Source organism: Gymnogyps californianus, chromosome 3 (assembly GCF_018139145.2).
Source record: "Gymnogyps californianus isolate 813 chromosome 3, ASM1813914v2, whole genome shotgun sequence".
In the NCBI taxonomy this organism is placed as follows: domain Eukaryota; kingdom Metazoa; phylum Chordata; class Aves; order Accipitriformes; family Cathartidae; genus Gymnogyps; species Gymnogyps californianus.
Window position 1 is genome coordinate 90,304,519 of NC_059473.1, and position 26,943 is coordinate 90,331,461.

Consider the following 26,943-nt stretch of genomic DNA (forward strand, 5'->3'; position numbering starts at 1 on the left):
TTTTATTTTATGTTTAGCACGTACAAGTGCATTCGAGTTAGTTCATCTTGGCCAAGGCTTTAGCTAAGCTCTTCTCTCAAGACTGCATGGAAAATCATGAGTGTGATATTTTTTTTTCCCATCATTGCACGCTTCAGGAGAATTTCAATGATTCATAAAGAAATTGGGGGTTGCAGATGAGGGTGATTCAGCATTAAGTACTTTTTAACTCTTTTAGTTACAATTTGAACTATAGAGAAAAGAGGGAGAGAGTGAAGAAAGGGTCCTAAGCCAAACATTTGTTGTCAGTACCTATATCGTGTTAGTTCTGGAGCCCCGTTCTTAGAAGTAATGGTAGAAAAACAGCTTGCTAAACACATGGGCCCTGCTCAGTTAGTATGGTACACAGCCAGCTGGTTAAAAGAGACAAGACACGTGGGGCAGGAAGAAAACCTAACATGAAGATGCCAAGTTCATGGGGTGTTGCCTCCTCACTTTTGTGCCGTATTTTTTTTCCTTATTGAATAGCCAGGCTCTCGGCAACTTTACATCACCCTAATAAATGATATGTTCGGGAAAGAGCTGTTACACCCTCACACCTGTATCCCAATGAGCTTGGAGCACTCTGGCTTTGACTTTCTTTCATACAGAACTTTTTTTCAGCTTTTCTGAAGTAACTCCTGATGTATGTTGCTATAAGTAAGATTATGCCCAGAAGGCATGGCATATGTTCTTATGCTCTCATATTTTACGGTTAACAAAAGCTTTTGGCAAAACTTTGTTTAAAAACTTGCCAATTTTGCTGTAGATAAACAGATATGGTTTTCCCACATAAAATACCCGAAGAATAAAGCAACTGCTGGAGTCACATTATTTGTTTTCCAGAGTCATTTGATACTTTTTAAGGGCGACCATTATGATGAATTTATTCTACTTGAAAATACATAAATAAACCTCTTGTTCTGTTTTGGTTAATTCTCCTTTAGTGAATTCTGGACTTCATTTTATTTTTATGGACGTGCAGGTGTCTCAGCATTGCATGACATTTCCCCCTGTCTGATCCTATAATTCTCTTTTCTCCTCCTAATGATGGTACATGCTTGTGCAAATTCTGCATTGCCTGCGAAGATTTTGCTGATGATTGTATCATGCTCGGTCATGCTTGGAAGGTCCTGGGGTAATACAAAGCCTTTCAGGGATGGAAGAGGACCTTGCAGTATGCGCTTCTCCTTGTGTACAATAAAATTGATCTATACAGGAAGAAGGATTTAGGTGCATTGTCCTACTCTTCTTTCACCCACTTTGGTATACTTTGTTCCTGCAGATCTAGTAATGAGGGGGACATTCATACTGGGCAGCAATTCCTGTAACCAGGACAGGTTCAGGTGAGGGACTGAAACTCCTTATTCTTCCCCAGCCAAAGCACATACCTAGGACAAACATGGTTGCAGTCTTGTCTGTAGTTTACTCATGGACTCCATCCTGAGGAATCACCTCTGCTTGTCTGAATACAGTTGGTTCTGCTACGATTTTTGGTATAATCATGGGAAGATAATGAACTGTGCCTGGTGACATGAGGCGTTACTTGGCAGAAGGCTGCTGCTTTACAAACTTGCAAAGGAAAGGAGGGAGCTTTCTCTCTGTTCTCTGGGATCTTGTACTTTGGGATAGGTCTGTGTACTTTTGTCAGTACTCATGTTCAGTGGGAAGATTGCCTCCTCCAGGGCAAGTGTTTCAGAGCTGCCAGGTAAGGATGAAGGAAGAATAGGCTGCCCTGTTGATGCTGAGATTGGTTCTGCAGTTTCGCTTCACTAACTCAAGGGCAGCTTACCTTCAGCATTGTGGTGACTGAAACCCTGCTCTGCCGTTTGGTAAGGAAAGACTACAAGAGAGTCCACCAGATATGTCTATGCAACTTTTCTGATTTATTTTGACGGTAGTAGTCGTCATTGCTGTCATTGTAGATGGCAGGTCCTACATCACTCCAGAGGGCCATGGGAGGGGCACAGCTACTACCAAGGTAGCAAGAAGGCATGAAAGCTCTTGGCATCACCTTTTTTAAAGTGCTGATGTATTCTGGACATGGTACGTACCGCACACTCGACCACTGATGTTATTAACTTCCATGCTTTTCTCTCAATAGCTTCAACATAGTCTGGACTTAATTTATAAGTAAAAAGGTAACTTTCTTACCTGCCAAAAATCAGTCTTAGCTAGGATTTTGAAAGTGAGCTTTTGGCCTTTCTGGCTCATATGTCAGCATTAGTAAATGGATAGTAACTGGAACTAACACAGCTCTCCTAAAGGGATGTGAGAAGTGAGAGTCCTGTTTACACTCCCAGAGCATATTGTCTCCCAACATCAACAGGATTAAAACGACAGTAAAATCTTCAGCAACTAAAGCAAGTATCTTATACCTTCAAGGTAAATAGAAAACATAATCACTTATCTGACCATAATGGTGGTGTTAAAAGCTTAAAAGCAGTTCTCAAGGCAATACCACAAGTTAACATAATATATGTGTAGTATATGTGTATTACTGCACCTTCCAAGCTGGGTCAATGGGTTATTTACTGTACACACACTGATGAAAATAACACTACGGATACTGTGCCAGACTTCCTAACACCAGGATATAAGATTGTTTTCCCAAAGACAAAGAACTACAACATACATAAAACTTTTCCCACTGATATAGTGGATGTTTTTTTTGTGGCTTGTTGCTGTCATTGAGCTGAGTAGTTAATTTCATAAATCAGATAGGAAACCAGTGGGAAATGGAGGTTAAAGGGCAGAAAGGAGAATCTACAGGGAGCAGATTATACCTGTATTTCCATAGTTAGCTGACAGTGTGGACAGGTTGGGTTTTATATTGTTTCTGGATTAACCATTCACACCTGCTGAAGGGGAATGACTTTTTTTCAAACTGAACCAAGCCTGAACAAGTGTAAATTTTACCTCTTTCCCTGCACATAATCAAAAAGTTTAGACTGACTATTAATAAAGGCTCCCAGTACTTTACTTTCTAAAGCCTCATTTCAAGCAATAACTGTTCATTTTTGCTGGTGGTCACTGGGATGCCCTATAATTAAAATCATTAGGAGAGTCTGCCTAAGCAAGAGGACCTTTAGCAATCCCTGAATCACAGCATCTGCATGCATTGTTTGTTAAAGCTGTGTGTGAGACTGACTGGACAGCATGGCTAATCTCTAATGCCAGGAACATGTGAACAAACCACATTGTCACAGTAGACGTGTAGCTGGAACCAGTGGAAACAGAGATGAGAAGCAATCATAATGAAAGGCAATTGCTTACATGTGTGTTTATGTTGTTTGTATGCTCCAACATATCAAAGCAAACATTTTGTCATTTTCTGCCTTTGCCAGCTGGTTTTGCCTTAGTTCACTCAATCTGGTCTTTGCTTTTTAAACGGGGTTTACTTAAGAGAGTCTTAAACAATTACAATATCAATAATTATTATCACGTAATGCTAGCAGTTCCTGCAGTTATAAAATTTTCCCTGTTTAATAAATGTGCAGTGGGTCTCATACAGACACGATGGGACATCATGGTGCCATAGCTATGGCACTGAGCTGGAAGTCAGGGCAGCACTGCCCGAGTCTGACCAAATGAATATCTGAACATACCTTGCTGTACCTGAAAATCTGTTTTCTAAAGGGCTTTGGCGACAAATGCTTTGCAAGATCTCACAGTTTATTGAATAAATTGTTTGTAATACCTTCTTTTTGTGTAGAAAGTAGAAACTGATAGCAGGAATTTGAAGGACAGAAGTGTCTTTTCAGATATACTTTCACTGTAATTTCTTTTCAACTGAACTGACCTTTTAAAATATATACAGCTACTCAGTAGGAAAACAACCACTGCAGGAAGGATGCCAACAGTTTTCAACTATGCAGTTAAATCAAAGTAACATTGGGAAGTCTGTGATTGGTACATTCCAGTCTGAACTGTATTTAACCACCCTTGAAAAAAGAGCAGACTCATCTGTCACTGGCTTGTAAACGATAGTCTTTCCCAAGTCCCAGTGCAGAAAATAAAATAGGTTCCCAAGGGACGTCAGAGAAAGATTAGGATAGTGACCAAAGAGATTTAGAAAGCTTTCTATTGCCTGGGACAAAACAACATACCCTTGGGCAATCTTAAAGGGGGACTCAGGAGAACACCCCCTTCATAGCTGTGAAAACAAAAAAATGGGAAAAACAAGTACTTCTCTGTTCCTGAAGACAAACAAACCTCAGAAATATTAGAAGAGTCTGATAGCAAGACTATAAAAATTTCAATAAAAACCATGTAGGATGGGGGAATGAACGATTGTCTAACTTTACAAATTGATGCATCTGATTATAACACAGATGGAAACAAATCTCAGTTTCTTTTTTTTTTATCACGAAACATCACTTCAGGGAATAGAGACGTGAAAAACAGATCAGCTCAAAGGATAGAGATGATCTCTTTGGAAATTGTTCTGCTGCCAAATGAGAAAGAAGAAAGAGAAGAGAAGATGGAGACTGTGCTAAGAGATGGTACTTTTTGTTTGGAGGAAAAAGCTCTGATTACTTACGATGCTACAGTGCCAGTTCGTTAGGTTAAATGATTACCAGCTTCCGTGATGCAACATTTGGCAGAATTTATCAAATTGCCTGTGAGCTAGTTGGGAGATAGGCAGAAGAGTCTTCACTGAACCCAAATCTTGATATGGCATTTCAATTTATAAAACGTGACAAATAGAAGACATTAACAGTAGTAACTTTAAAATACGAGTTGCTATATAAATAATTGGAAGGAAAGAAGCTAAACTATAAACGGCAGGGGAATGCGTGGTAGCAGTCTTACCAATTGGTGCACCTATCCTTTTGAGAGTGCTATTCGTCTAAGGGATATCTCTGCAAGAAACAGACATGCAATAAGATATGTCAAAAAGGAAGACAGTAGAAAATTATTTTCCCTCATGATGATGAAACCCCCACTTTTGAAATTTTTCAGTTAAAAACAGATTTTCATAGTATTTCCCTTCATCCAAAATAATTTATTTCTCTTCTTCTAAAAACTTAATCTTTTCCCACTGAAAATACCAGTTCTCACAGACATGCATTTTTCCACAGGAGTTTTGTTTTCATCTGAAAATACTGTTCATGGATGAAGATGATGTATTATGCTAAAGAGCAACAACGTAACGGGCATGAGCATGAGTAAATGTGCCAGAAGTTATTTTATTTTGTATGTTCTCTTTCATCTCTTTTCATTTCTTCTTTCCTTCACTCCTTTGGCTGATACTGCCATATAGGTCCTTCAAACTCTATTGCGTTCACTCTGTGACTGGTTCCAGCTCTGCCATACTAAGTCCCAAATGCTGGCAGGCAGCAACCCCCCTCCGTCTGCAGGGTGGTCCAGAGCCTCCCCGACTCCTGATGCTGGGTGTCCCTGTCCTGGACCATGGGGCTGAGGCTGAGGCGGGGGACAGCCTTGGGAGGAGCTGGGTCGGGGGCTTCATTTCTCAGGCTGGGTTATTTGGTTTCCCCTGCCTGCTGCTGTGCTTCAGGGCTCTTCACATGTGTATGTGGAGGTGAGCCCTTCATTACACAACCTAACTAGCATATGTATTACAATACACTGCAGTGAGTATACAGCAAACTGAAGATTTAAAACAGTAACAGTGAAACAAAACATTCTTAATTTATCAAAATATTTTATTCCACAGAGAAATAGCACTCAGTGTTGCTGGTTAGCTCTGGATTAAGCCAGTTTTCTATTTTCTCCAGAATAAATACTGTGATCCTCATCATAATCTGGTTCTGTTGATTGGAAAGCAACTGAAGAACCACAGATAAACAATTAAAAATTGATTTGTAGTAGGTTCTTGGTGTTTACTTAATAGCTATAGTGGCATTGGTTGAGGGTGCCTAATGAAATTTAGAAAATAGTAGGTACAAGTGGAAATCTGTAAACTAATACTTTTTTGGGAAAAAAGTTAAATCTGCTCAGTCATCACTAAGAAGATATTTACAAAGTAGCCTAAATGACTATGATTAAATGAAAGTAGCTCTAAAGATTACTTGGAAAGCTTTCTTTGGAGATTCTTAAAAGGGGTCAAATAAAAGGAAAGAAAAGTTACAAATATATCATACTTTGGGGAATGAAAGTATATGGTTCTTCTGTATCCATACCTGAAGACCTGCAATCACTGCTGAAGAATTGCACTTTACTAGACACAAGTTAGCAAGTAGGACAAAACTGTATCTTGTTTTATCAAGGGGATAGACTAGACAACCTTATGGGCTCTTTCTATCTATGATTTTCACAGTGTTATACCAATGGAGTTATTATTGAGATCTGGAAGAATGCATAATGATTTGGGGAGGTACACTCTCTATAAATAGAGGTGTTATTCATCAGACGTTTTTTTTCTCACAGTGGGAATGGTCTTTTATGACTAAATACAGGACAAGCCCGTGGCAGGGGGGTTGGACTAGATGGTCTTTAAAGGTCACTTCCAACCCAAACCGCTCTATGATTCTATGATTATTAACTTATAAATGAAATATGAAAGACTTGTGAAGGTCAGGAGCTACTCACTGTGTTGGTTTTGGCTGGGATAGAGTTAATTTTCTTCACAGCAGCTGGTATGGCGCTATGTTTTCGATTTGTGCTGAAAACAGTGTTGATAATTCAGGGATGTTTTCGTTACTGCTGAGCAGCACTTACACAGCGTCAAGGCCTTTTCTGCTTCTCGCACTACCCCACCAGCGAGTAGGGAGAGGATGCACAAGAAGTTGGGAGGGGACACAGCTGGGACAGCTGACCCCAACTGACCAAAGGGATATTCCATACCATAGGACATCATGCTCAGCATATAAAGCTGTGGGAAGAAGAAGGAAGGGGGGAATGTTCGGAGAAATAGCATTTGTCTTCCCAAGTAACTGTTACATGTGATGGAGCCCTGCTTTCCTGGAGGTGGCTGAACACCTGCCTGCCGATGGGAAGTAGTGAATGAATTCCTTGTTTTGTTTTGCTTGTGTGCACAGCTTTTGCTTTCCCTATTAAACTGTCTTTATCTCAACCCCTGAGTTTTCTCACTTTTACTCTTTCGATTCTCTCTCCCATCCCAACATAGGGGGAGTGAGAGAGTGGCTCTGTGGTGCTTAGTTGCTGGCTGGGGTTAAACCACAACACTGACCCAAGATAAATAAATAAAGTGATTTTTGTAAAATACTTATGAGTACTTGGGGCTGAAATGGCAAAGTTGCACACCATACATGATCAACTTCTGTACACCTCTTTGCATGATAGATATGTTGGTAATATGGCACCATCTGCAATTTAAAATACATTTCAGGTATCACAGAATGAAGAAAATGCTGTGAGTGCTAAGTAGTTCTTATTTTTATCTTTTTTAATTGATTTTATAAAATATTCACCCAAGATAATTAGTGTATGTCTAGAAATCTTATAGGAGTCTGTACTCATGATCTTTTTTTCCACACAATTTTGAGCAGTAAGGAGTTCAGAAAAAATCCAGGAAAGTATTAAGAGTTTTTAATACTTTTTTGAACTGCACCTGTATCTGGATTTCATGATTTGCTAATCTCTGCTGCACAATAATGTTACAACAATCTTTCATCCGTTCATTGAACAGCTTTGATAGATTGAAAAGAAATAGTTTTAAATTGTTCTACTTCACCTAAATAATTGTAAGTGTCTTTGATATTTTCAGAAAGAAAAAAGATGTAGAATGAAATTACATTAAACAATGCGCGAAACTTTCAGAAGAATGCTTAAGTTCCTAAAAATATTATCCAGTTTGGCTTTTAAAACTAAGAATTTGTTAGGACAAAAAAAAAAAAAAGCCGTCTCATTCAGACAGGGAGAAGGAAGCAAAAGCTTATCTTAAGAAACCTGGATATAGTGAATTGTATTGTTACTTTTCATCTAGATTTCCGTGGAGAGTTTTCTTTCTATGCAAATATTCATGAGTAAATATAGAAGCAAACAGAACAAATAGTTTGAAGAATTCATACAGAGATGTAATTAGGAAGCCTGAAGTAGTATTTCCACCTTTCTATTGTTACTTGTTCTTTACATATATTGCAAATTGGTATGTCCTTATGTATGAGTAGTATATATGAATGTATACACATTCATACATGCATTTTTGTGGTCATGGAATTAACTATCATACTATCATGCACATACCTAGGAGAATACTTGGCAAACCTCAATTCTGGCATTTCTTAATTTCATGTGCTCTGCTTTGCAAAAAATGTCCTTTGACCATAGTTTTTTGGTATGTCATCATGATGATGAGTCTTATTCGTCTTCATATGCTGCCATGTGGTTGGAAACTGAAGCAGAATTACTTATCACTTAATTTCAGTCTTGGTTGTTGGCTGTAGAACTTGTTTGGTTTAACAACGGCTGAACATGTATATTCTGCTGAGGGAAGATGGTGCCATTGGGCTGAGATATGACTAACTAATAGGCAATGTAGAATGTTTTTATAAATAAGTTTCATTTGGTGCTGAATGCCCCTTTGCTCCCACTTACCATATTTCAACTCAGAGTAAAAATCCATTCTTCTTGTTAAGGGCCTTCATTCAATTTCCCATGTCTAGGTTCAGAGTTGGAAGCCCTCAACTGTACTGTAACATATTACTGGGGAAACAATACAGTTGATGATAACAATACTACAATTACTTGGGTAAGAAGTGAACAAGGGGCTTTGCAAACTAACTTTGAAATGATTGCTTAACTTGTCTGCCTTTATCATGATGGTCACCTCTAGCGAAATACTGAGCAAGCTTTAAGAACCTGAATAAACTGAATTATGATATTGTAATATAAAATTTTCTGGTTTTACAATGAGATCTGCACTCCTTATTGGAGTCCTTCATTTTCTGCTCTCACTATGTTTTCTGTTTCTTTAACCACCACAAGCACCCTCTCAGACAGAAATGTGTCTTTAGATTTCTTTTGTGTCCTACTCTCCCTCTAACTGTTGTTTTCTTCTTAAATTTTTTTCAGAAGCCTTCAGCCTTCTTGTTAAAAAGGGAGGTACGTCAAGATTACTGATTTCTGAACTGTTTTTTGTTCTTAATGAAAATAAAATATTTTTTCTTTTCATGATTCATTTTCCAATGAACCTTTGCCTACTGTCACCATATTTTATTTCCTTAATTTTCTATGTTTGCTTAACAGCTTTATCTGCAGAATCATCAGATTTTAGCAGTGTGGGTTTTAATGCTTTTCCTTTGATGGGAATCACTGCAGCTTCATATGATGGGGATGTGGGAGAAGAACTTCCAGTCTTGTGCAGAAAAGATTTATTCTCATGTTCAGAATTTCTCACTAGATAAATACTCTCCTTGGCAGCTATGTAGGTAGGCAAGCATCATGTATCTCCTAGCACAGTTATTTTCTGGAAGAGATAAATGTAAGCTCTATTCCAACATCAGACTACCATGTGATAATTGTGCTTACATTTATACTACCACATGAAACTTGACAATGTAAACAATCAATTAATTTGTGAGTTGGGAAACTTTAGAACCTATTAATAAGCCCTGTTTCTTCTTCCATAATTCATGGATACTGCAGTAATCAAATGCATCACTGGGGAAAGAAGCATTAAAATTCTTGAAATCTTTGAGCTCCTCTTCTTCATCTCTTTTGTTAAATGCAGCTATCTTAATCTAGTGTAAGCACAAAGCATGAATCTTCAATTATACTCCTTAAAACTGCTATTTCTAATTTTTATTCTCTAGTTTTCATTTTTGTAGGGGTCTGGTTGGTAAAGTCACTTCAAACAGCTGTGAGCTGTCATGTTTGAGTAGCCCTGAGCAAAGTAGGCTCCTGCTTGGCTGCGCTTACCAGTGCTGTGATATGCCAGGTGAACCCATATTTTCCTAGCTCTATGTCCATATAACTCCAGCCTTGGGCAAACATGGGCCCTGAAAACCCAAATTGTAATTTCATTTAGAGAAGAATTTGAACTACATCATTGTTAAATAATTAAGTCATTTTCAATGACACAAATGCATATTTTGTCCTGATGGCTGAAAAGAGTGAACATACAAAACTGCAAGCCTAGCTTGCTCTTGGTTACGGAAATGGTCTGGACCCTCCAAACTCAGTTATCTTTTTCTGTCCATAAATTATATTCAGCTGAAGGAGGAGCCATTTCCCGGATCTATTTCAAAGACAATAAAAAATGTCAAAGCCCCAAATCTCAGCCTTTCTTTTTGGGATCATTGTAAAATTTACTTAGTCTGAGTAGTCCAGCTAGCCCAATCTTCCCATTTAAAAAAACAGACAGAGGACAAGCATTTTATCACTCTTCGGTTCACATGATTCATGTTAGTATAACTGTTCTAAGTTATCAGTGACATGGTTAATCTGAGCTACTTGTGAATAAGATTATTCAGACAAAAACAGATCTACAATTTAATATTTAAGCCATCATTCATTTTCATGCTTTTCAGCTGAAGACAACAAAATAGAAGATCTATGTGTTGTTAAAATGTACATTTTAGGACAACTGAGGGTAATGATATTTATTTAGAAATCTGCACGGACATATAGAAGAGATGTCAAATGATTGAGTTGTGAGTATTTTGTTTTTGTGGCTGGTAAAACAGCAGCTGGCCGTTTGCAGTATACCAGTGGTTATAGGTATCCCCAGTAAAGCATGCTGTTTGTTATTGTACCAGGTTCCACCAATGCTTTTTGTGCTGCAGGATGTTAATTTGTCTTCTTTCTAGGATTTGATTGCAGATGATCGTTAACTGTTTTCTTGATATTGTGGACCTAATACCACGCAACAGAAGGTTTGCTTTAAACTGGTCTATTCTCTCAAATTAGCTAGCCTTAAAAATGACTTTATACAAAGTTACCTGAAATATGCATTAGAAACCTCAATCAGAATAGCTGAGCCAGCTAAAATTGTTTAATGTTGCATATCTGACAAACATCTAAAACCTTTTCTTACCACTGTACCAGCTAAGGCACAAAACCATCACAAATGGTTTTGATGCTTATTGATACATTTATATAAAAGTTGATTAAAAACTATTCTAAATATGTTAATCTGAGGAAAAATATGAGTGTTATAATGTAATATGCTGGATCCTAATACAAAAAATACTTGTATTTTGTTTCATTTGCAGCTAATATGATAGGTATAGGTAGATAAAACAGTCCTGGCAAATGTAATTTAGTAACCAGTAGAGAATGTTCAGTTATTCTGCACGTGTCTAGTAAGCATGTCAACAAGAAATAAAAAGACTATCTATAGCCTTGCTTTATGAGCAAGACTGAGTGTCTGGGTGTCTGGTTACTGAGCATCACCTGCTGGGACTGCTTCCACAGCCTGAGGACTCCTGACCTGGCAAAGGAGGGAGATACCAGTGTCCGCCACAGCCTGGCACCATGGCAAACTGTCCCTTTGCATCTGCCTTTATGGGGCTTGATGCAGGTCTCAGATGGTGGTCAGATGGCAGCATAACATATACTTAATCTACTGCTCTAATTGTTTTAACTGGGTTGAAAACAAAATAAAACAGAAGGAGGTGGTGAAAGAATGGTTCCTATGCAGGCCATACAGCATGCATCACAGACACCGCTGTTTAAAACACCATGTATTTATTGATCATGCAAGATGCCAAGTTGATTGGGACTGACACAGTATTTACTGACTATGAAATGGAAATTCCTAAAGCTGAAGGCTAGCTCCACACGGAAGTTTATTTCATGCAGTTTATGTGAACTGCTGAATATTACTATTAAAAAAAAAAAAAAAAAAAGAGTGTGGACATTTCTACTGGTTTATGTTCTGTTTGGGAAATTATAGCATGCACCCATGAGATTTTCTTTGCTCAAAACCTTCCTGGGCAAATGGTTTTCTCAGTCGGGGAATGAGGTTTTAGACGGAAAACATTGCAACTGAAATAATAGCTCCCAAGTATCTGTATGGAATGAGAATACTTTATAACCGATGCATTTAGCATTTCATCAGAAGCTTGTAAAGTCAGATTTGGCGGGCGAAAACACCATTTGATAACCTCAAGCTCATTCTATTTCGGCTGTGCTGATAGTAAGCGAACATACCAAAGATAGGAGAACCATTACAGTGTACAGTACGATGTAGTGAATAGTGTGCTCATCATTAAAATAGGCTTGACTTTCTCTTTCTGTAGTATGAATTTCATATTCATTTAAATTAATTGACGAGAACGAAGTTAATTCTCATTTACCCTCATGCAAATTGGAAAAGAATAAGGCCCTAACTGGAAATAAGTAACTGCTTTGGGTAGTGCTGCTTTGTGCCCTGATATTCTCCCTTTGGATCAACAAAGACTTTTTGCGTAACTGCAGCCTGAAACACTGTGTGGGTTATTCCTACCAGGAGCCAGGACTTTGCTCCTGTGGGGAGAGACAACGAGAAACCAGAGGTGATCTCAAGGCTGGCAGTTTTGGCTGTCTGTGGCAGCCAGGACAGAGAGGACAAAAGGGAGATTGTAAGTATCAGCAGCATTAGTGGTGGCTGGAGGCATGGGATAGGTAGGGAGCTGAAACAAAAGGCACATTGTGGCAGGTAGAAGAGGAAGGGGTCCTGAGAGGGTTTGGGTTCTCAGAGGTGAAGGTGGGTCACTGAGAAGAAAAGTGACACCTCTGTAATGGGAAAGACAAGATGGTGGGAGACAGAAGGAGATGTAAAGGTGATAGATCTGATCTGGAAAGCAACAAAGGAAGGATATTAAGATAGGGGAGTAAGGATTTGGAGGCTTGGGAAGAGGGAGTTAAGGCGATGGGAAGTCTGGAGTGTGGGGCCTACATTTTGAAAGGACTGGGAGAGGAAGGATCTAGGAGTTTGCACTGAGGTGAGTTTGAAGCATCCTCAAAAAGCCCAGGTGTCTTTGGCTGGGACCTCAATTTGGAGACAATGATTCACACTTTACCACTATCCTCACAGGACTTTTTCTCCTTATCCGTAGTTCCCTTGCATGAGTCCTTTTTAACGTTGGAAGTATGAAGGTCCTAAGCTGAGAAAGTATCTGCATAGTTGGCACCAGTTTAATTATCAACACTTCCATGGATGCCTTAAAGTGTAGGAGTTCTGAGTTAAACTAGAATAGCTCTTTTCAAGGATGCAGCAGAGGTAGCACCAAAGAATGACCAGAGATCATTGGGAAGAAGAGATACAAATGGCTTAGGAGAAAGGCACTGAAACTGGCAGATGAGCATAGGCTGGAATCCATCTCTCAAGGTACCTTGCTGGTTTGGTAAAAGCTCCTTTTGGTGGCCCACTCAGATAATTATAATTCACTAACTGGCAACTTGGTGTTACCAGGTATGTCTCTTTTAATTTACTTTGATGGACAAATCATTTTTTATTTTTTTCTTGAGTTTAAGAAGCCTCGGGACACAAATACCAAGCACACAGATCTACATAAAAGCTAACAAGGAAAGGCCATTTCCTACTTTTCAGGGTAGGAAAAATCCTCTTGGAGAAGTCAGGGGAAGACAGGAGTACTGAAGTATGTGTACACATGGAAAACACATATCTTTCTGCATTATGACAACTATTTTTATATCTGCTGTAGCAGAACTAAATTTGGAACTTCTATCCCACAGGAAACTTGTGTATTTTAACATTTGCTTTTTTCCTCAAATCAGTAAAAAAAAATTTATAATGAAAATTCCAGAAAAATACGAATCCAGAGACACTTTGACATTCCTTAAGTTGAAGCATTATCTCTCAGCTTATTAAAGTAATCAGAGATGCTTTCATTTTTTTTCTTTTCAAAATTAAGCTACATTTTCCCACAGTGACACGTTACCTCACAGGAGCTGGACTTCAAAGTCCTGAGTAGTGCTCCTGCGCTCTAGCACGCCTGGTGCTGGAGTTGAGTGCCATATCCATGCAGACATCACAGGTACCACTTTGTATTGTGCTATGGGAGACGTTAGTCCTGCGTGAAGCCTGACCTGTAGAAGCAGACTCTAGGCTTTCTTGTTACAAAGTGATGTGCGGATGGTGAGTTTGAAACAGCATGCCTGGATCACTTTAAATAAAAAGGGATAGCAGATAAAGACCTGAAAAAATGTTTCATTTGTTTTTCAGTGGAAAATCTTGGTCCGTCTGGCTGATTTTTTTGAAGTGAGCATTTTCCTCATCTTTGCAGAAACAAAGATCACGGATGTGAAAACTCTGAGTAACTCCTTTCTCTCTCAGCTGCACTGTTTACGTGGCTTCCTGATCCCCATGAGAACCACCCTTCTGTGAGCAGCTACCAAGCCACCGTCACCTGAAGCCTTCACAGCAGCAGCACCTCTGCATGGGGTAGCTCCTTCAGGGGAAGAGCTCCTTGGCTCCTGGATGTCTTTAATTTTTTGCTCCTACCTTGATGGTACCATGTTGTAAGACCCCTCTAATTTCAAAGGCCATTCCTGTGCCTTTCTGAGGCCTTTGTTAGTAGCTTATTTTGATGCTGAAGAGAATTCTTTTTGGCATACACTCATATATATTGTCTAGTCTATGCACCACACGTGTGAAGAATAGACATGACGTAGGAGGATGTTGTGTGGGCTTTGTGGCTATGGATGAGCACACTAATGGTGTAGCCTTGGTGAAAGATATACTTAAGATTTCATGGATAGCTTACACTGTCATACGTGGATGAAGAGGACATACTGAGGATTTATAACATATTTCCATAGGTTTGTAAGCATGGCCAATATTGTATTACCAGCTGTTGGATGTTACTCACCATAGTTGCTTATACATTTTATTCATAGTTGCTTACACAGTTTTTAACTCCATTTGAGGTCAAGTCCTTAGCTAGCATAAATTGATATTGCCATATTTAAATTAATTGAGCTATGCTAATTTATACTGACTAGGAGCTGGCCTTCTTACAATTTCAGTTGTTAATTGCTAACGCAATTGCAAATGTTCCTATTTATGAAAAGTCTTGACAATAAGATCAATTCCTTTGTACTTGGAGTTCATGTTGTGTTTGATTAGATTTAAATTAATTAGACAGAAGCTGATTGTATTGACATGCTTGCTGTTAGTATTCTAATTAACAAAAACAACTCTCCTCTGACAATGTATCTTCCCACCTCCCCCAAGGAAAGCTAATTTGACAAAGTCTCCTGATTATTTTTCCTGTCCAAAACCATGTAAACCTTTGGGATAGGCAAATAAGAAAATCATTTGCCTGGAAAAGCACTTTGGTGATTGTCTGAGCAAGAGCAAGAGTAGCTGCATACTTCCATGGTAAAGTTGTATTATATTTAGCTCTGGATATACTATTTGCTAGAAAACACTTGTCCTGAAAAAGTGTCGGTGTCTGGCATTGCTTTCCAGAACGGTCTATACTTTGATTTTAAGGTTTTGAATGAAGATGTATGTGTTCTGGCTGCTGGTGAAATGGACTGACAGTTGTGATGGCCACAGCTGGGGAGTGAATTAACTATAGAACAATCTCAATTCATGCTTTTGAGAAACGGTCCAAACAATTGTTCCCTAAAATAAGATCATTCTGAAAAGGAGCAGCTTCTGGCTCCCAGTTAAGACAAGTTTGCTCAAATATTGTCAAGGTTGAATCACTTATATAACCAAAGTATTTCTGCAGTTGGTGGATGTTAAAAATATCATGTGTAGCATATACTTTTATTAAAACATCAGAGGAAATATAATTTTAAAGTGGAGGGGCTGAAACCTCATGAGACTTTTCTCTAGCAGCATTTCCAGCTTTACAAGATGTCTTACGTGACATGCGATTATCATAGCATGTGCATCCCATTTTTTATAGTCTGAAATACTGGAATAAGCGTGTACATTTTTCATTACTTAAATGGATCTAAACCAAATGTTTTGAGGTTTGTCCATCCTATTTTGTTACAAAGCAATTGGACATTTCCAATTGAAAATGTTTTTATGGTTTACCACGTTCTACTGGTAAACCTTTGAAGAGAGTGGACTGGTTGCACCACCATTTAGCAGAATTTGGACAGCGAAGTTTTTTAGGTGCCCTGGAAAAGGTGCCTTGGAAGCAACTCTTTTTTATCAGTAACTTTAATGGATTTCTGTGAATGTAAATTAAGCTGGTCTACTGCACAACTCTCAATAAATTTCATTAGTTTAATATTTAGTATCCACCCACTGTAACTGAGAAAAGGCAATGCCATAAGTTGACAAAGAATCACTCAGGATAGCTACAAATACTTGAGAAATATCTTCAGATCTTTCAACAATTGGACAAGTAATCCACATTCTTTAAAAATGCTTAAAGTTTATTGGCATGTGAACTGCTTAGCTGAATGGATAGATGAAAAAGAATGAAATATTGTGCAATCACTTTGGGCAATTTCTTTCTCCTTATTCCAGGAATGGTCTGGTTAATTAGCATGCTTTAAACGCAACATTTGGCTGTCTGATATGCACAGCTGTATACTTTGTGCTCTGCTGGTGATCCAGCTACGCAACATGCCACACTCCAGCTGCTTTTTCTATACTGGTAGAAGTGGTATCTTTACTGCTACATTTCTTTTTCTTTTCTTGTTTTTTTCTTTTTATTTTTATCCTTTTTTTTTTTTCTTCTTCTTTATAATTCACAAGTCAGGAACTTGTGTCATTACATTTCAATACAAAGTTATTTTACCTCAGGTGAGTTTTCCAGAGATGATGCCCTGTAAACAGTAGGATACAAAAGACCCTCATGAAAAAATAACTTTGACAGTAAATCCTAGCTGTAGGTAAAATCGTACATTAAAGAAGATCCATTGTATGATTTCATGGAGTCTAAACAAATTATTTTAAAGTAGCCACGTTTCTGTCATTGCTAAGCTTTTGAACAGTTGAAAGACTTCTAAAGTGTTCCATAAGACAGAACGTGCCCAATGTGTCCCAGCTTTGAAAGGGTGTAATAGATGCACATTTTAAATCGCAGAATCTCAAGGATCTGCTGGAGACACCTTCTCTAAGATCAGAGACTAGATCTAACTACAGCAAAATTGTGTACCGATCAAACTTTGCATATGTTTTGTGTTCCTCAGTGGGTGTCCTTTCGTGGGTGTCCTCTCCAGGGCAGCAGATGACCGTTATCTATGACAACTCAACTAGGGCTTTTTTCTGTTATAAAGATACAAATTTCAAGCTACAAAGACAGGGGCAGCAAAAGGGAAACACTACAGCAATAGGGTGCAAGGCTAAGTGTAGTAGTCTTGAGGCTGATGGTGACCTTCCTGTGATGAAGTCATACTCTGACTAATAATATATTATCTTTGCCACAAAATTGTTATAACACTTCTATGAACATACTGGCAGTGTTATTAATCAAACTGCTTATATACAGAAAGCCTTTATCCATGATACATTCGTTTACTTCTAAGAATTGTTGGTTTTCTTCTGACTGCAGTTTCTGATATCCCAAAGGAGCACCTGCTCATTTTTCTTTTTTTCTTCTTCCAAAGAAGGGACAATTATTACAAAATCTATCACTGTAAGATTAAGGTTCATATTTTATTCAAACAGTTTAAGGGAATAAAGTCAAATTCTGTACAGAAAAAACCCCACAGTACTATCAGAGCTAGCAGAAGTTATGAAAATTTCCATCACCTTAAATAGGGTAAAATAGCTGATAGTGGATTCCCAGGAAATGTTAACCATGTTGGGCAAGGACTATTTTCTGAAAAATGGTGCCTTTGAATCTTGTGCTTGTAGAAGTAATGTTTTTAGTGTAATTTTTTGTTACCAGGAAATAGCATTGCCATGCTGGACCATAATGGCAGCTTACAGAAAGTTTATAGCTGGTTTTAAACAATATTTTCAGGGCTCAAGATGGCCCCCCTGTACGCCTCATGGTCTGTGTGTGCCCCGGTGCCACTCAGGCATAGGGAGAAGTTGCAGTGGAGCAGGAGGAGCTCTCCACCGTGATTCCTGAGCTGGCCAGGGTGCCGCAGCCCTGGGGCAGGGTGAGGCTGGGGAGAGCTGGGGAAGCGGGCAGGCAGCTGGAACCAGTGCGGCCGTGGCCTCCGGCATGGGATGCGCACTGTCTTGGTGCTGCAGTGCCTGCCTGGAGCAGACAGAGCTGATAAACAAAAGCAGGGGTATGGATAAACCACCGAGCGTGGTCCTGGGAGGAAGCTCCAAGGACTCTGTGGGGTAGAGCAGGACCAGCTGGCATGGAGGCTTGGAAAGAAAAAAGAGCTTGACTGGTGTCTGCTCAGTCTTGGTCCAAGAAGACAGGTTTTTGCTTACAATCTAGAGGGATAAAACTGTGGAGAAGAAAGGTTGGACAGATTTTACCTCTTGCTCCTAAGAGGAAACCTTTTAGTATACTTATAAATGTCAGCTCTTTGGGCCAAGCAGCAACTTACTATATCATCGTAACCAAGGGGCATTTAGAAAATTTGTGAGGGAAGTTTGGGACTCAGCTATACACATGCACATCAACTCATATATAAATTTAGTCATTCCTTAGACTTCCTTAATAACAATTTATTTATACTTCAAATTGAAGGTATGAGATTTATGACTTTCAAGCGCTGGTTAGTTAGAGCGCATAGCAGCATGTGTGCTTTCCTATGCCAGTGGAGCACAGTGTTTCCATCCTCTCACCGTGCCCGTTCAGATTTTAGCTCCTCCTGAGACAGCACTGCAATTGGTTCCTGCTGTAAGGATGGATGCTGGCATGTGAGGACAGGCTTGCTAGGCACTGAAATGAGAACCACAGCTCGTTTCTCTATGGCAACCAAACATCTGTCCGATGCAATAACAAACCTTCGCTGATGATCTGGGCCAGTTTTTAATTGAAGATTGTCCCGTCCCACTCGGTGGGTGAGGGTGAGGTTAACCTTTTGATTCTCTGTGCAGTAATCCGGAACAACGACAATTACTCGAGAGGTTCAATCAGATCACAACTTTTTACTCAAAACTTGCTTAAAACTTGGCAGAAAACAGCGGATAGTGGCTTGGCAAAACTTGTAACAGTATAACCGTGACAAACTCCTCGCCACGATATTACCACGACAAACTCGCAATATTACCACGACAAGCTCACAATGATATTACCCTGACAAACTCGCAATGATATCACCACGACAAACTCGCAAAGATATTACCCTTATGTGCCCAGAATAAGGTCAGAAAACAGAGAGAGAAAAAGAGAGATACAAGAAAAAGGGAGAGGGAGAGAAAGAGAAAGAAAGATATCACCACCCTTGGATCCAGCGATGGTCTCTGATCTGGGCTGTAGTCCTCCGGTGGCGGGCACGCGCAACGTGGCTCTTTGCGATTGTGTCTTTTATAGTCTAAATCTCCATCCACAGTCACGCCTCCTGAAGACTTGTATGGGTTCATTCTAGACAGTTCTTGACATATATGGCGGTATTCCAGATGGTTCTTGACATATATGGCGGTATTCCAGATGGTTCTTCACCTACTGAGCATGTGCGGTTTATTGGGGTGGTGGTCTTAGGGACTTTCCAAGGAGCCTCAAGCCCCCTCCTCAAATAAGCTTTGTGTGGCCTTTGACCACATATGGTGGGTTACCAGGCTGGGTCTGTCAGAACAAGGGACTGCATATCCTCTGGCACACCCCCTGTGTCCATGTCAACCAACTTCTTGCTAACGGCCCTCTTTGTTATGCAGACTGTACCTTGGTTGCTACAATGTTTGAGACATTGACAGACGTTAACTCTTTCAGTCCCTTACAAAGATTAGGACTTAAAAGCCTTGACATTCCTTTTTGAATTCCCTGTTCCTGCCCATTCAGACCTAAGCACACTAGTGCACCATGGCAGAGCTCTAAAATACAGCAATTAGTGACACTGGTGATTACCCTGAAAACAATAGTGATGGGTAGGAGTTGCTCATGTGTCGAATGACTTCTGAATGTGCCGGCCTTATAGAAGGTACAAGTCACTTTGACCCTTAATGACCACCATGTGTTAGCCGCTGATGGGAAGGACTGTGCGTGCCTGGGCAAATCAGGAGGAAAGAAAGGCTTTACCCTGCTAGTTGCTGAACACTCAGGACTTCTGCAGCATAAGAATTTCTAAACAGGAATTAGACACCTGGAAAAATCTGTGTCCCTTTAAAATCAGTGGAGGATGAGGGCTACCAACATCTTACAGAGCAGCCAAACAATGGGTTTGTTTTGGACCCTACTGGGACACAGCACCCTTCTGTGCTAGAGAGGGGAGAAAAGGCATAGGTGAGCAGTTGAGGAGAAGCAGCAAGAGCTGCTGACCACCTTGAACCGAGGTCTCCATTGTTGCATGTGTAACCAGAGATACTGATTCTTGTCTGCTGATGCCATAACCTGGCCTTGTGAGTTGCCTCTGTGCCATGTTGTTCACAGCTGCACAGGGCGCTCATTCAGTTGCCTCTTTAAGGTCCTTTTACAGCAGGAGTACAGGGCTGAAAATTATATTACTTTGTCAAAGTGTACCTATATCTCCTTTCCAAAAAAATAAAAGCAAGAGAGAAAGAGGGGAAACCAAAAGATAGATATTCTGTTCCAAATTAATTGTGTGTGCACTCACCAGGGGATGGTATATTCTGTTTCAATAATTATTTTTGCTTATTCTTTATTCTAAAAGCAGAAATAGGTTGTTTTTACAACCACTAACTTTCTCCTCCTAAACGAACTCTAGAATCAGTTTGTTGTCATGTGTAACTCATTTCTTCAGCTGTTAAGTGTAATGTCAGAGTATAATGAGTTGTTGTTTATATATCACATCAGAAGCATGAGCTGTTTCAGTCATGTCTGGTAAAGTATTGTTTGCTTGAATAAATGAGCTCTTAAAACCCATGACGTTTTCATGTAGGTGTCCTAAGCGATACAAGGGGGAGAAATAAAAACACTGAAAACCATAAAGGATACATCTAGGCCCGTTCCTGAAGCAAACGGTTATTCCGAGTTCTCCACTGAATCACCCTCAGGTTTAATAGACTGACTATTAAACTGTAACAATGCGTACTAAAAACATTATACAGCTCCTGCAAAACTACTTACTAAAGTTGCAGACCCTGGAAATATCCTTTACTCTCCTGACTGACTGTTGCAGACAGCTTAGTGTGTCGCCGACTCTGAGCTGCTGGATGGGGTGCTCACATGCCTTTCACGGAGAGGTCAGGTTTTATGTGTCCATAGATGTCTGCTTAAGTCCCCTGGCTCCACTCTCTTCATAACTTGAGGCTTACCATAGCATTTAGATAGATGCAACTTTTAATTTTATTCTAAAGAGATGTTTCCCTCACTCACTTGGATGACTGCTTGTGAAGCAGGAAGAAGAAAATTTTATAGGTTAATGAATTCTTGAAAAAACACATGCACCTACTTCCTGAAGATTAAAATAAATAAAGGCTCCCAAGAAATCTAATTTCTAGAACATTGTTTTACTTTGCCTCTAATGGGACTTCTTTGGTGAAAGGTTAGGAGATCTTTTCCTTTGTCATCCTTTCAGGACAACAGTAAATTGGAAAAGACTAGTTGTCCCATCTTCCTCTCCCTCAGGAATAATTCGACTTTCATTACCTAATTTTTAATTATTATGCTAAGGTAACACCATAGCCAGATCAAGTATGGGATTTTTCAGGTATGTGCACCTCTGTTAATGAAAATATTTTGAAGTTTCTCTTTGTGTTTATGAAACCTGCACCTGAAAATATAAATCTACATAACCTTGAATTTCTCTCACACAACTAAGTGCTCAACAAATTGTGGGTGCTATTTGAGCCACTTAATTCTCACAGATAGTCTGTATAGAAAGTTTAAGAGGTTCATATCAATTGAAATAGATTCTCTGAACTGGTCTAAGGACTGGTCATTACAAACTAGATCTGATAATACCTGTTTCAGACAGGTTATTAGTTATCTAGGTCTTCAAGCAGGAAACCTGAGGTTTGGAATGATGAATTGACTTGGAAGTACTCACTTGGTCAAAGGCATAGACACTGAGTGAAGCTCTGCTTACTTCCAGTTTTAATTCCAAAACCATCTTTCATCCTTCTTTCAGTATATCATTTGTGAACTGCAGAAATGTTTCTCTTTCCCTTGCTCTTGGTACCTAAATGCTGGAAAGTAGAAGTCAAGAAAATGTTTCTTTAACTACAGCTTTCAACTGTATGATGTGCCTAAAGAAAGATGACATTTGGGGGATTATTTGAAATTTCCTGTCAGAATATTTCAAGGGCTTCAGTTCTGGTGAGTTTTATCAGTGGCAAAATCTTAATTTTCTGGCTCATATTGGGAAAACTGAGGCAAAAAGCTGGCCTCACTGACTTTACTGGGAGCAGCCCTCCATCCCTGAGCTCACCCATAGTGAGTTGCCAGGCCATTAAGGGCTTTGCAGAGAAAGGAGTTCAGAGCTCAGGACAAAACCATACCCCAGTCAAGGCTGAAATGGGATCCTCCCTTCCTTCCTTCCTTCTGCCCCCATTTCTGTTATTGTTTAAGTAAAGCCAAAGCCTCTGCACACTCTTCTCCCTGAATTTGCTGGAAAATTGTTGCAGTAGTCCAATCTGGAGATAGACATGTGATTTGGCTGAAGACAGACATTTCCTGACACTATTAACATTGATAATAAGCTTTAACAGAGCCTTCTGGCTGTGTGCTATCTTGGCAATTGACGTTGTTTGCCTTCAAGCTCAAACTGCTATTGCCTCCCAACCGACATCACTTTTCCTATATTTGGCTTGAAATTGAAATCACTTCTTTTTGTGTTGGTATTTATTTCTATCAGGCGTTGGCACTCCTGACCAAAATTGAATCTGCTGACGAGCTATACAAGTGTTCTGTAAAGAAAAGGAGATTTGCATAACTTTGCCATTTTAGGCACATGGTTGCTTTGTGGATCTGTGTTTTTACATAAAAGGAGTATGTGTTCATTCAGGCTGTAGAAGATCCGTTCAAAACTAACAAACGGAATGAGTCTGGTGTTTTGCAATCTGTTACCTCTTATAGGCAGGTAAGTGTAGTGACAAAAGACACTGAGCGGTGTAGTAGAAGCTATTTGCATGCGGGCTAATTCCTGGGGGGATTGTACTGATACTCTGAGCTGTTTCTCTGATGTACCCGAGCCTAAAGCCTGCTAAGGAGTGGACGAAGCCATTAGAGAAGTCCATATTGCAGTGGTGTACTCAGAGATCAGAGAAAGAAACATTGAAATAGGAGTAAATTAATGCCACTAAAATGAGCAAGCTGAAGTTCTGCACAGGATCAAAAAGGCTGGTAGGAGAGACTCCTTAAGGAAGCTTCAGTAAGGTTGTCTATGTGGAGCCACTGCCACCCATTAGTACAGGTAGCGATCCCACTGGTCTGATGGTCAAAACATGACCCTGCACCATCACCCAGGTGGACTACAGCCTCAGAGCTGAAGAGCCATATTTTGAGTGTATATCTTCCTTTAACAAAGCCTCCCTGGTGTGTATAACTATATAATTTGCAATTTAAATGTTCTAGTCATTTGTGGCACACTATTCTAGGACTCTTCCCCCATTCAGCAGTTTAACATCCATTTTCCAGGTTTTGGAGTACATGTTTTAAGTAGAAAAATACAATGTCTGTTTGTGTTCATTGTTGAAAATGGTCGTGTTTTGGAGTTCTTCACTGGTAAACTGCCTGTATTTCAAATTGTACTTTCTAAGAGTCTTGTTGCAACTGATGCTAAATTTGTTTTAAACCTTCTTTTTTTTGGCAAAGACTGCCTCGTTTCCCTCTATTTTTTTGTTCTTTTCTTTTTTTTTTTTTTGACAAGGAAAACTACCTAAACAAGAAAAATGCTCTCCGGAAGCAGTTTTGTATTTACATTGTAGATTGTGGCAAAACTCAAGAAATGGTAACACCATGACCTTGTTGTTAACACTGTAAGAAAGTGCCCTGTATTTCTCTTTCTGTTGACTGTTGCCTCTCCATTTGTGTGCAGTTACACAGCTGGAGTGAGATAGGTTTTAGGATATACAGCATGATATAAATTTGGATATAGTTTGCTTGGGGGTACTGGGGGAGTAAGAAGTTGTAGCTATCCAGTGAAGTTAAAATACATTTGTTTATTTAATTATTAAATAAATTCTTGAGCTACTCCATTAGCACATGTGTTGACTGGGTTGGTGAAAGCTCTTCTCTCTCTCATTGCACTTTCTAGCTACATGATGCATAAAACCTTCTTTATCATCATGTCTAGCATGTTACAGTGAAGCGACCATTTTTGCGCCACTGTTGGAATGCAGGGAAGGTATTATCAGCTCTTATCAGGTCTACTTTATACTCTGAGCCCCTTTATATTCTGTGCTCTGTGCTCCCAAAAGAAGCACCTGGCATGGTGGAGGTAAAATGTTGATCTCTGTGTGTCCATGGCTTATCCATGACTTTCCTAACTGTCACATCTTTCCCTCTTTCTGAGCTTCGGAGAGCTTCTTACCACCTGCACCTTTCTCTCCCTGAGTAATTTTTCCACTGCTCCTTGTCCAGACTGGAGAATCTGGACCTTTTCCTTTGCATGGAGAAAATACATCTAAATATATTTCCAGCTCTACCACCTGTTTCAAATGCTGTATCAAGGAGTTAATCTTTAAGATTTTACTTTTCTTCCTAAATACTACTGTGAAATGCACTCTCCCTTGCTCTCTCTCTCTTAATCTTATCAGCTGGCTACTAGCAAGAATTCATTTTCTTTTTATACAAAAAAAAAATCTATTGTGTCAACAGAGCAAACCTCTGCCTGCTGTCATCGTGCACAGCAACTCAGTTTGCTAAGCTAGCCATAGATAAACTACATAGGATAGTCAACCTTTTAAAACAATTAGTACTGAGTTACAAACTTTTCCTTGTGTTATCAGTTAGCATGAATATACACAAATGTGGTTGCCCTTACTGTAAAGAGTACAAACTTTGTTAAGTTGGAAATAAGCCTTAGAAACAAATCTTAAGGTTTGTAACCTTGGTGTGGGAACACTGATTTCGTAAGGAGCATAAGTCTGGGAAGGCAGATGTATAGGCGAGGTTCTTCTCCTTCCCAGTCAGACAAAAAGAATGGCCATTATTTAGTTCATAAAAGGATTCTGAAACATATTAACATAATTAGGGGTACAATGCTGGGCCAAACTTTGTTAGCTACACTAGTGCCACCACAGCAAATTCAGTTTGATTTTTACCAGAAGAGATTCTCAGTAATGTAATGCCAAGTACAAATGGAAAATACATTTTCCCCCATTTAAAAAAAAAATAAAATTATTCCAAATATTTTGATGGTGTCATGACAAAAGCAGCTGCAGTCTAAAATTTTGCATGTAAATAGTCTTAATGAGGGGAAGTGCCTTTAACAGATGGGGACTTGCAAAATTTTTAAGAAAAAATCCTTGGCAAACTTCGTAGGCATCTGCTAAGAATTTAGTGATAGAATGGATAGATCCACCCTTTTTGTGAGATAGGGGGACAAGGATTACTGTCCTCTCCCTCGGCCTTACTGTTTTCTGGTTTCTACTAAGGGAGAAGGTAATTGTAAGCAGTAGACTCTTAGCAACAAGTTGAAACCATTACTAACTTGTTATAGCCCTCAGTAGTTGCTATATATCTAGCCTTTCTTGTTGGGAAATGAATGGCTCCATTTACATCAAAAGATGCTATTAAAATATCAGAAAATGCAAGTTCACCTATAAAATGAAATTCTTTGGTAACAAATAAGCCAAAATGGACAAACACAGGTTTATAGATAAAGTGATGCTAGAGAAAGATTTCTGCCACATCTACCATGAATGTATTGGCCTCATCCTCAGGGTTCAGTGGCCTTTTGTGTTTCCAGAAGGCCTTTGAGTGTCTCCTGGAGTGGATGAACACATCACCTGCAGTCAAGAGAAATTCTTCCAATGGAGTCTCCAGATGGTAGTGTCTGACTTCGGGGGGAGAAATTTTTCCCCACAATGTACTGCATGCTGGTTCCTCGGCAGACGTTGTTCTGTGTGATGCCAGGAAACCTGAGCCACATTTCACCCACATCTTCCAGAAGTACCTGCAATCACATCAATGTCCAGGCTCGAGCACAGATAAGGTAAGGCAGTGCAGGCAGATGTGTGGGTTTGCACAATCCAGACTCTTGGGTCACCTAATGAAGTGTACACAAGCCTGGGCTTTCACTGGTTGTTTCTATCACTAGAAATGTGTTCATTCACTGCCTTCTGTCGAATAAAGCTCTTCTTACTTATTTCAAGTGCTTGTGCTTACCTCAGAAGGAGTTTTGAATCTCCTGATGGGATCAGAGGTTGTGAAACTCTTTTCTGAAAACTCAGACTTCACTATACTAATTAAATCTTTCTTCCGATGTCAGCCATTCTTTAATAGACATTGAGTCATTAACCTCCCTCTTTCTTTTTCTTTTATAATGTGAAGAAAACCCTCCAGCCTCAAATGTAAAAGCTCATTTCTTCTTAAAACAATGATGAAAAGATCTTACTGTTTTCTTCAGTTGTGGCATAAAGAATGGTAATTTTGGATGTCTGTGGCATACTTAGATCTGTTAATTATTAGATGCTTTCACATCACCAATGACTTTGTTTTCCTTTTTCACCTACTTATTTTAGTGTAACTTAGATGTCTGATGGCGTCTCCATCCAGCTTCATGTAAAGGCTGGGTTCTTATATTTAGTGCTTTATAGAGGTACTTGGGAGAGGAGCAGCCTCTCTCCTTCTCTGTTCAACTCTGCGTCCTGAAATGCCCTTGATAATTCAGGGTACCATTCACTGTGCACTGATTGGCACGTTGCTGTCCCAGAACAGCAGGATCTGCTCACTGCCAAGCAAGGGTCCTACAGTAAGGAGGATGTGCTCATTAAGGCTGAAGTTACTAAGGGAATACAGTGGCTTTACCAGGTACTGCCGATGAGCTGACCTGTGATAGCTCTTCACGTCTACGTTCATAACCGATGGACGCTTATGTTATTTA